This window comes from Pteropus vampyrus, unplaced genomic scaffold (genome assembly GCF_000151845.1).
Source record: "Pteropus vampyrus isolate Shadow unplaced genomic scaffold, Pvam_2.0 Scaffold244, whole genome shotgun sequence".
NCBI lineage: Eukaryota > Metazoa > Chordata > Mammalia > Chiroptera > Pteropodidae > Pteropus > Pteropus vampyrus.
The window spans coordinates 978,484-988,651 of NW_011889025.1; the positions used below are offsets into that span (position 1 = coordinate 978,484).

The 10,168-nt window shown below is 34.9% G+C and overlaps 1 protein-coding gene and 1 pseudogene across 7 annotated transcripts in view; both read left to right on the forward strand.

The window, feature by feature from the left end:
• Positions 1 to 10,168, forward strand: part of TMEM164 (transmembrane protein 164) — a 187,979-nt gene that overhangs the window by 69,802 nt on the left and 108,009 nt on the right. The window lies entirely within an intron of this gene.
• LOC111729078 lies at positions 800 to 918 on the forward strand (annotated as a pseudogene).

Consider the following 10,168-nt stretch of genomic DNA (forward strand, 5'->3'; position numbering starts at 1 on the left):
CCTTTATCATCTCATAAACATTTTTATATACTAGTATCCATTTATGAATTCTCTATTCTGTTTCATCCATTTGTCTATTTGTGTACCCAGATCATATTGGTTTGATGGCATTAGCTTTAAACATATTTCTGTTGTCTGCTCTTTGGCATTATTTTCTTACATACAAATTTTAAGATCACTTTTATCCAGTCCTTCCCCTCACTGGGATTCTAATTAGAATTGCATTAAATTTATATTTCAGTTTTGTGAGAAATGATTTTTTAAAGTTATATAGCTCTTTTATCTGAGAAATGGTAATTTCCCCATCTGTTTACATCTGGTTGTATATCTTTCAATTAGATTGATTATTTTTAAATATATGCTCAATATCCTTCTTGATATATTTATTCTGCTTCCCACCTCAGCACGTTCTTCAGGGAGGCATGCTTAGTCACTGTAGGAAAGGGATATGGTGTGCCCAGCCGGCTACATGCCCCATGCTGAGCAGGGTCTGGCAATTCTCTTTGGGATGGGGAAGGGGCAGGATTCTCCACAGGGTTCCCTTGGTGCTACTGACAAGAGGGAATAACCATTCCTTAGTGTTCTGGCTGGGTCCCAGACTGCTTCATTTATATGCCCCTCAATTGACATGTGCGACTTGCTAAGTCTACTGCTAGAAAGGCTGCCTCAGTGGAAAGCATGTATCCAGAAAGTGGAGCTAAGTTTGGCAGGGGTTTCTACCTGGCCCACCACCACAGCAACCTTGAGCATGGTGCTCTTTTGATCTCTAATAACTTCAGCTCTTAGAATTTGAGCCTGAGTCTACAGCCATGTTACCCTGAACATGCCTGACCTCGTCTGATCTTGGAAGCTAAGCAGGGTAGGGCCTGGTTAGTACTTGGATGGGAGACCACCTAGGAAGATCAGGTGCTGTAGGCGTTAAAAAAAAAAAAAAGATTTTGAGCCTGGATGCCTTTGTCCTCTGAAGGCCTCTTAGCCTTCCTGTTCTTGGCTCCTTGTCTCTGTGGATGCTCATTATAGCAGCACCAGAATTGCTCTTTTTGTTGTGTCTGTGTCTCTTTGAATCTGAGCCATTTTCTTTTTACTCATTTGACTGTTTCAAGTGGTTCTTTCCTAAAGAGCTGTCTATCAGCACCTTCAATATCCAAGCCACAGAATTCTTTCCCTCACTTAGGTTTGAGTAAAACCAATGCATCTTTAGAGACAATTCTGTACTTACTAATTCTGCTGTTAGCTTTGAAAAAAGTTCCCTGTCTCAGTTACCTTTAGGAAACATACACAGTCCCATCATGTAAACCAACCTGTCTCATAGGTACTTAATAAATAAGATAGGTTTCTTTTTTGCAAACCTAAAGGAGAGGAAAAAGGGAGGTGTTGCAGTGTAGCCAGGTACTCCTCAGTTCCCACTGCATTTCACTGGTGGCTTCTCTTTTCTTTCCTCCTTGCCTTTTCCCTTGGTTTTTATTTCCCCTTCAGATTTCATTATAGAAAATTTCAAACATATACGTATCACGCTTATTACTCATTATTTATATAATTTAATCCGTGAATTATCACTTCATGTTCTGCTCAGTCTTTATGTATGAGTGTTTCTCTTCTTGTTGTTCTTCATGAGTTGTCCATGTATAGAGTATGAATCCTTTATCACCTTTATAGTAAAATGTTTTCCTCAAAATGCCTTCTGATTTGTCGACAGTGCTTTTAATGTGCATTTTATGTTTTACTGGTCAAATTGATTAGTTTCTAAACTTCCTTTAGACCATGGTAATTTCTTCCAGTGCTTTTATGCATGAAGACTTCCTATTCTAAGATCAGATAGACAATCTAGTTTTTTAATCATTTTAAAAATATTTAGCTGTCAGTTCATCTAAAATTCATTTGGTGAATAAGATGAGATAGGGATATAACATATTTTCCACCCAAATTGTCATTTATTTTAGCACCGTTCATTGAATAACTTTTCCTATGATTATTGCTGTTACATTTTTATCATACATAAATTCTTATGTATGCTAACGTTTACTTGGGGGGGGGGCTTGTACTTTTCCATTAATGTCTCTGTTGGGTTCTCCACCAGTTTCATGCTCTTGTATTTGCAACAACAAATGCCAGATTTCTCTTTGCCATTCTCCCTAGTCTATTACTTTATTCACACTTTTTTCTTAGCTAGTCTGAAACATTTTTCCTTTCAAATGAACTTATAATGTTTGCCAGATTCCCCCAACTCTCCAAAGTCTATTAGTTTTGATCAGAATTATTTACACCTAAAATGTCATTAACATCATTACAATATTGAGTCTGTCTATCCAGGAAAAGACATAGTAAATTTCTTAATTTATTTAGGTTTTCTTTTATGTTCTCTAGGTGTGTGTGTGTGTGTGTGTGTGTGTGTGTGTGTGTGTGTGTGTCCCACATATTTCTCATCAAAGTCATTCCAGGACAGTTTATAGTTTATTATACAATTTTATTTATTATGTTTTCAAAGTAATTATTACCAGTAAATAGGATAGATTTTTATTTTATATGTTTATTTCATAGTTGGCCACCGACCGAGCTTGACACTTTAATAGTTTTTCAGTTGCTTCACTTGGATTATATTGGAAATTAATGGAGAGGCTTTTGAAGGAGACGAGATGAAATTTCATCTGTGCTGCAGACAGTAGTGGGTACGTTGTTGCATGGAGAGGGGACTGTAGGCTTATGTGAGCCAAGGTAGCTGTGGGAAGCATGGGAGTGGATGAGAGGAATTAGGATAGCCTGCCATGTGATGTTGGCATTGCAAGACTGGTACCCTGTAAGCCTATGGGCCACATGATATTATGAGAGTTCAGTAGCCCTGTAGTATATATATAGTATCATTTATTGAACGGGATAAACATGAAACAACAATGTATGTGATTTGTGCGTGTATACAAATGTAATAAACGCATAAAAACAAACAGGAAGGAATCCTACTACTTCAGAATAAAGGTTCCCTTTGGTTAGGGAGTTGAGACAAATGATATTCAGGAAGAGTACACAGGGCTTCAACTGAATCAATAATGTTCAAATTTATTAAAGCAGAATGGTGGGCATAGAGGTTCTTAATCTTTTTTATATTTTTTTGGATGTTGGAAAATTTTAATGTAAAAAAAACAAGACTAAAAAAAACATTGTTTAAAAGGCTTAGAATCTTGGATCACTTATTTTATAGATGTAAAAACAGAGGCTGAGGTTATTCAGGTCTGCTTCTCATATTTTCAAATTTTATTTAATTATACAGTAAAATTGACTTTTTGGTATATAGTTTTATGAGATTTTTTTCATTCTTTATTATAGTAAAATATACTTAACATAACATATAACATCTTAACCATTTTTAAGTGTACAGTTTTAAGTGTACATTCACTCTTTTCATCTTGTAAAAACTGAAACTCTGTATCCATTAAACACTAAATCCCATTTCCCCCTTACTCCAGCCCCTGGCAACCACTTTTCTACTTTCTGTCTCTATGATTTTAACTACTCTAGGTGGGGACCTTATGTAAGTGTAATCATATAGTATTTGTCTTTTGTGACTGGCTTATTTCATTTAGCATAATGTCCTCAAGTTTCATTCACGTCGTAGTATGTGTCAGATTTCTTTTTTAAGGCAGAATAATATTCCATTGTGTGTGTATATGTGTATATATACCACATTTTGCTTATTTATTTATCCACCAATGGACACTCAGATTGCTTCCATACATTAGCTATTGTGAATGATGCTATGAACATAGGTGTACAAGTATCCCTTAGAGACCCTGCTTTCAATTCTTTTGGGTGTACATCCAGAAGTGGAATTGTTGGACTATATGGTAATTCTATTTTTAATTTTTTGAAGAACTGTCATACTGTTTTACGTAGCAGCTGTACCACTTTACATTCCCACCAACAGTATATAAGTGTTCCAATTTCTCTATATCTTTGCCAACATTTATTTTCTGTTTTTTGATAGTAGCCATTTTGATGATGTGAAACAGTATCTTGTGATTTCGATTTGCATTTTATTTTCGAATTTCCCTTGTCATTTCTTCTTTGATCCACTGGTTGTTTAAGAGTGTAATTTAATTTTCACAAATTGGTGAATTTTACCATTTTACTTCTTATTGACTTCTAACTTCATACTATTGTGGTTAAATGAGATACTTTGTATGATATCTATCTTTGAAAATCCATCAAGACTTAATTTGTGGCCTAACATAGGGCATATCCTAGAAAATGTCCCATTTGCACTTGAGAAGAATGTGAATTTTGTTGCTGGTGGGTAGAGTTTTCTGTTTATGTCTGTTATATAGGTGGTTTATTTTTCAGTTAAGTATTCTACTTTCTTGCTCTTCTTCTTCCTGGCTGTTCTGTTATTGAGTGTGGAGTATTGAAGTTTCCAGCTATTATTGTAGAACTACTTCTCCCAATTCTGTCAGTTTTTGCTTCGTATATTTTGATGGTCTGTTATTAGATATGTGTTTATAATTGTTATATTTTCTTGCTATATTAAACCTTTTCTTAGTATGTAATGTCCTTTGTCTCTTGTATTTTGATTTACAAATATACCTCATTTTATTGTGCCTTGCAGATAATTGAATTTTTACATCGAAGGTTTGTGGCAACCCTGTGTTGAACAAGTTTGTCAGTGCCATTTTTCCAACAGCATTTGCTCACTTCATGTCTATGTGTCAGATTTTGGTAATCCTTGCAATATTTCAAATGTTTTCTTTATTGTTATATTTGTTATGTTGTTCTGTTATCAGTGATCTTTAATATTACTATTATAATTGTTATAGGGCTCCATGAACTACACCCATATGTAACAGATAACGTAATCAATAAATGTTCTGTGTTTTCTGACTGCTTCATGGACTGGCCATTTCCCCATCTTTCTTCCTTTCCTCAGGCCTCCCTATTCCCTGAGACCCAACAATTTTGAAATTAGGCCAATTAATAATTCTACAATGGACATTAAGTGTTCAAGTGAAAAGAAGAGTCTCATGTCTCTCACTTTAAATCAAAAGCTATAAATGATTAAGCTTAATGCGAAAGGAATGTCAGAAAGGAATGTCAGAAGCCAAGTTGTGAATGTAAAGGAAAAGTTATTGAAGGAAATTAAAAATGATATTCCAGTGAATACATAAACGGTAAGAAAGTGAAATAGCCTGATTGTTGACATGGAGAAAGCTGATCTGTATGGAAGATCAAACCAACCACAACATTCTCTTAAACCAAAGTCTAATCCAAAGCAAAGCTATAATAACTCTTTTCAGGTCTCTGAAGGCTGAGAGAGGTAAGGAAGCTACAGAAGAAAAGTTTGAAGCTAGCAGAGTTTGGTTCATAAGGTTTAAATGATGAAACCATCTTTATAATATAAAAGTACAAAGTGAAGCAGCAAGTGCTGCTGTAGAAAGAAGCTGCAGAAAGTTATCCAGAAGATCTAGCTAAGATAATTAATGAAAGTGGCTACAGCTTTTCACTGTAGATGAAACAGCCTTAGACTGGAAAAAGATTTCATCTAGGACTTTCATAGCTAGAGAGATGTCAGTGCCTAGCTTTAAAGCTTCAAAGGACAGGCCGAATCTCTTGTTAGGGACTAGTGCAGCTGATGACTTTAAATTGAAGTAAATGTTTATTTACCATTCCAAAAATCCTAGGGCCCTTAATAATGATGCTAAATTTACTCTGCCTATGCTCTACTGATGGAATAACGAAGGCTAGATGAAAGCATATCTGTTTACAACATGGTCAACTGAATATTTTAAGCCCACTGTTGAGGCCTGCCACTCAGATGAAAAGATTCCTTTCAAAATACTGCTGCTCACTGACAATACACCTGGTCACCCAAGAACTCTAATAAAAATGTACAGTGAGATTAATGCTGTTTTTATGTCTGCAAACACAACATCCATTCTGCAGCCTATGGCTCAAGGAGTAATTTTGACTTTCAAGTCTTATTTTTTAAGAAATACGTTTTTAAGTCTATAATGGCCATAGATAATGATTCCTCTGATGGATCTGGGCAAAGTCAATTGAAAACCTTCTGGAAAGGATTCACCATTCTAAAAGCCATTAAGAACATTCACGATTCATGAAAAGAGGTCAAAATATCAGCATTAATAAGAGTTTGGAAAAAGGTGATTCCAATCCGCATGACTTTGAGGGGTTCAAGACTTCAGTGGAGAAAGTAACTGCAGATGTGGTGTAAATAGTAAGAGAACTGGAATTAGAAGTGATTGAATTGCTGCAGTCTTATAAAACTTTAACAGGTAAGGAGTTGCTTCTTAAGGATGAGCAAAGAAAGTGGTTTTTGAGGTGGAATCTTCTCTCCTGGTGAAGATGCTGTGAAGATCATTGAAATGACAACAAAGGATTTAAATAAAATATTACATAAACTTAGTTGATAAAACAGCAGCAGGATTTGAGAGAATTGATTTCAATTTTGAAGGAAGTGTTACTGAGGGTAAAATGCTATCAAATAGCATTGCATGCTCCAGAGAAATCATTAGTGATATGTAGTGTCAATCGATGGAGCAAACTTCATTTTTGTGTTTTTTAAAGAAATTGCCACAGTCACTCCAGCCTTCAGCAACCACCACCCTGTTCAGTCAGAAGTCATGAACATTGAGACAAGACCTTCCACCAGCAAAAAAACATTATGAACTCATTGAAGGCTAAGATTATGGTTAATATTTGTTAGCAATAAAGTATTTTTTTAAGATGCTATTTCATACTTAACAGACTATGGTATAGGGTTAACAAATTTTAAATGCACTGGAAAACCAAAAAGTTCATGTGACTCACTTTATTGTGATATTTGCTTTATTGCGGTGGTCTGGAACTAAACACACAGTATCTCTGAGGTGTGCCTGTATAGTCTATTTTGTCTGATATTGTATAGCCACCCATGCTGTCTTGTGGTTAACATTTATGTGGAATATCTTTTTCTATTCTTTCACTTTCAACCTATTTGTGTCTTTCTTATGAACAGTATATCATTGGATCTTGCTTTGTTTTTAATCCATTCTTTTAATCTTTGTTTTTCAAATGGAGGGTTTAATGCATTTACATTTAAAGTAATTACTGATAAAGAAGAACTTCTGTCATTTTCCTCCTTGTTTTCCTCCTCGTTTTCTATATGTTCTATAACTTTTTGTTCCTCATTTCTTACATTCTTTCTTCTTTTGGGTTTTGTTGATGTTTTTGTAGTGTAAGAATTTAATTATCATTTTCTTTTGTGTATATTCTATAACTCTTTTTTGTGGTTGTCATGGGGATTATACTTACCATTCTAAAGTTATAAATTTTACTTTGAATTTATATTAGCTTAATTTCAATAACATGCAGAAACTACTCATTTAATTTCATCTCCTCCCTTTTTAGTTATTAGTGTCTCATAATTACATTTCCATATATTGCGTACCCCCCAAACTTAAAGTAATCATTTTAAAATGCATTAGTCTCTTCAATTATGTAAAAAACAGATTGTGGAATTACAAACCAAAGTTACAATAATGCTAACTTTGAGACTAGTAATTGTTTTTCAAAATGTATTAATCTCTTCAATCATGTAGAAAGCAAAAAATGGAATTACAAGCTATGTTACAGTAATACTAGCTTTTATAATTGCCATGTATTTATCATTACTGAGATCTTTATTTTTTCATAGAATTTTGAGTTACTGTCTAGTGTCCTTTCATTTTAACCTGCAGGACTCCCTTTAACATTTCTTGTAGGGCAGGTCTAGTCATTAAACTCCTCTCAGTTTTTATTTTTCTGGAAATGTCTTAATTTCTCCCTCAATTTTGAAGGACTGTTTTTCTGGATATAGGATTCTTGGTTGTCAGGTTTTTTTGGTTTTGTTTTGTTTTTTCCCTTTAAGCATTTTGAATATGTCAGTCCACTGCCTTCTGGCCTTCAAAGTTCCTGATCAGAAATCTTCTGATTACCTTATTGAGGGTCCTTTGTATATGATGAGTCACTTCTGTTGTTTTCAAGAATCTTTGTCTTTGGCCTTTGACAATTCACTTATAATATGTTGCAGTGTGAATGTCTGGGTTCATCACACTTGGGGTTCATTAAGTTTCTTGTATGTTTACATTCACGTCTTCCATCAAATTTGGGAAGTTTTTGGTCATTTTTTCAAATAATCTCTCTTTCCTTTTTCTGGGACTCCTACAATGCATATGTTGGTCCTTTTAACAGTGTCCCACAGGTCCCTTAGGCTCTATTTACTTTTCCTCAATCTGTACTTTCTGTTCCTCAGATTCAATAATTTCAATTGTCCTATCTTCAAATTCACTAATTGTTTCTGGTGCTTGCTCAAATCTGCCTTTGAATTCCTCTAGTGATTTTTTTATTTCTGTTATTGTACTTTTCAGCTCTAGAGGTTTTTTGTTTGTTTGTTTGTTTCTTTTTAGGGTTTTTTTTTTTGTCTCTTTATTGGTATTTCCGTTTTAGTCACACATCATTTTCTTGATTTTCTCCATGTCTTCCTTTAGTTCTTTTCTGCATCTCTCAGTCAGTTGTTTTAAAATCTTTGTCTAGTAGGTCTGCCATCTGGTAATTATTTAGGACAGTTTCTGTTGGTTTATTTATTTTTCTTTTTCAATGAGCCATAATTTCCTAGTTTTTCATATGCCTAGTGATATTTTTGATGATAACTAGAACCTAATCATGTGCTAATTCTCAAAGTCAGATTTTCTCCATTCCCCAGGGTTTGTTGGTTTTTATTTTTGTTTTGATTGTTGTACGCTGTTTTCAAGCCAAGGATCAGCCTAAGGTGTACATTTAAGGTCTTCTCAGGTCTTTTCTGAGCCCGTGACTTTCCTTTAGCATGGACAGTGATTTCCTATGTCCCCTGTATATGCAGGTGATTTTGAATGTCATAGTCTTTAATTTCTGGCTTCTTAAAAGGGAAAAAGAGGAAAATGAAGAGGGGGATGTGTTGATTCTTTAAATCCCCTGGATGTCACATCATCTGGAGGGGGAGAGGCTTTTAACAATTGGGTGTGTGTGCAACAATGACTGCCTTCTTCTGTGCCTGTAGCTTCTGTGATCAGAAGGAGCAGTCAGAGCACAGATTCCCAATTTTTAGAGGACAGGATTCTATTGTCCAGTCTGGCCTCCACAAACTGTATATAAACTGCTCCAGGATCATGTTCACAGCTGCCTGCCACTTGGCTAGGAGGTGGGAAATGGGTAGCTGCTGCTGAGCTAAGAGCTAAAATTGACTGATATTAACCACAATTTACTATCCAAGCCTTCCCCTGGAAGTTACAAGCCTTCGATAGATACCAGGGTTCCAGATAGTTACATGAGATAGATTCTGCCCATGTAATTGTCTTTGTAGGGAGACAGATTCCTAGTTCTTCTAAACTGCCATTTTCTCAAAATTTTCTCTTCTGAGTTTTAACACATGCATAGATTACTGTAACTATCACCAAATTCAGGATATAGTTCCATCACTTGTAAAAACTCTTTATGCTGTTTCTTTCGAGTGACACTCTCCTCCATCCCTATGCCCTGGCAACCACTAATTAATTGTCCTTCACTGTAGTTTTGTTGTTTAGGGAATGCCAAATAAATGGAACTCTACAGTATGCAACCTGTTGAATCTGGCTTTGTTCACTCAGCATAAAGCCTTTGAGATTCATTCAAGTTGTTACATATATCAATTGTTCATTCATTTTTTGTTACCAAGTGGCTTTCCATGATATGTACCACAATTTGTTTATCCATTCACCCACTGAGGGCCATATAGGCTTATTCCAGACTTGACTACTATGAATGGAGTTGCTCTGGACATCTGTGTAAAAGTTTTTGTGTAAACCTTAGTTTTCATCTCAGTAGTGTAAATATCCAGGAGCAAGATCATTGGGTTATATAATAAGAATATTTATATTTTTTAAAACTTTTAACACATTTTAGAAGAAACTGCCATTTTTTTTCCAAATTGTTTTTATATTTCTGCCAACAATGTATTGTGGGAATTCCAGTTTCTACACAGTTTCTGCAACATTTGCTATTATTAATATTTTTATTTTATTGATTCTAATAGGTGAGGAGGTGTATCTTATTATGGTTTTAATTTGCATTTCCCTAATAGTATGGAACATCTGCCCATGGGCTTATTTGCCATCTTATATCTTTTTTTTTTTTT